The sequence below is a fragment of the Neomonachus schauinslandi genome, chromosome 8 (assembly GCF_002201575.2).
Source record: "Neomonachus schauinslandi chromosome 8, ASM220157v2, whole genome shotgun sequence".
In the NCBI taxonomy this organism is placed as follows: domain Eukaryota; kingdom Metazoa; phylum Chordata; class Mammalia; order Carnivora; family Phocidae; genus Neomonachus; species Neomonachus schauinslandi.
Window position 1 is genome coordinate 1,164,361 of NC_058410.1, and position 1,170 is coordinate 1,165,530.

The following is a 1,170-nucleotide window of genomic DNA, read 5'->3' on the forward strand; positions in this document are numbered from 1 at the left end:
TGTACCCGGGTTCAGAAGAGGTCGGGAAGCCACGGGCTCCTGAGCACATCTGGGCCGCTGGGAGATCCTCCGCTTGGGCCCTACCGCAGAGCTGCTGGGTGTTTGGGGAGGGGCGCACCCACACGGGGAGCAGCTTATACAAATGCACGCAGAACAGAAGTACGAGGCACAGGGGCTCCTTCTTCACACCTGACATCCTAAGACGCGCACATCCATTGTTTTTCTTTGGACACCATTACTCATTAGGTAACAGTCTCAGATTCACCTGCCATACACTTTCAGGACCACTGTGTCCTTAGCAGGTGCTCTGGCAGGTGCCAGGCGTGGCGCGGAGGTGCGGGGCTGGGGCAGCGCCCGCCCCCTCCGGGATCCGGGGCCTGCAGGCCTGTAGCAGGTGTGAGGCTCCCCTCGCACTTGGAGCCCACCGCAGGGCCGACCAGTGCGGCGCAGGAGCGTCCAGACTGCTTCCCGGGGGGCCGAGGCCGTCCTCCCCCAGCTCTGGGGCCGGCCACGGCAGGAAGCCAGGCTAACCCAGCTCCGCGGCGGTTGTGAAAGGCAAAGCCTCGGTTTTAGAATGTTTTTCAACATAAAGTCATGGGAATGGAAGTTCATGCACCAAAACAAAGTTATATAAGAGGAATAATAAATTAAAGATGTCCAGTGGCAGCTGCAGGAAGAAAACAGGCCCACGCAGACACCCTGGCCCCTCCCCCGGCGCGGGGGCCACAGTCGGCTGAGGATCTGGGAGCGCGCCTGCCTCCCGGACCTCGCAGATCACCACTGAAGCGTTTGGACAAGAGTTTAGAGAAGCAGAGAGAATAAACTGTTTTAGCTCATTTTTTTCATAAGTGGCTCAGCAAACAAAAGAAACACTGCAAGCGTCCGCGGCCCAGGCTGTGGTGATGACTTGGCCGTGCTGATGAGGGCAATGGTAACACTCACCATTGCTCGGCTCTCGTGACTCAGGGAGGTCGCAGCACCAAAGCGCGCAGGGACCAACTCCAAAGAATGTGTGTTCAATTTCATCCCCTCCCGTGCTCCGGTATATGAAACTTACAGCTGCTTTGAAGGGATGACACACTTTAGTTGTATGTTTCATGAAATTTTAAAGGAGTAAGTTTTTCCAGTCCCTGCCCCCCGCCCCAGCCCCCCCCCCCCGAACCGTCTGGA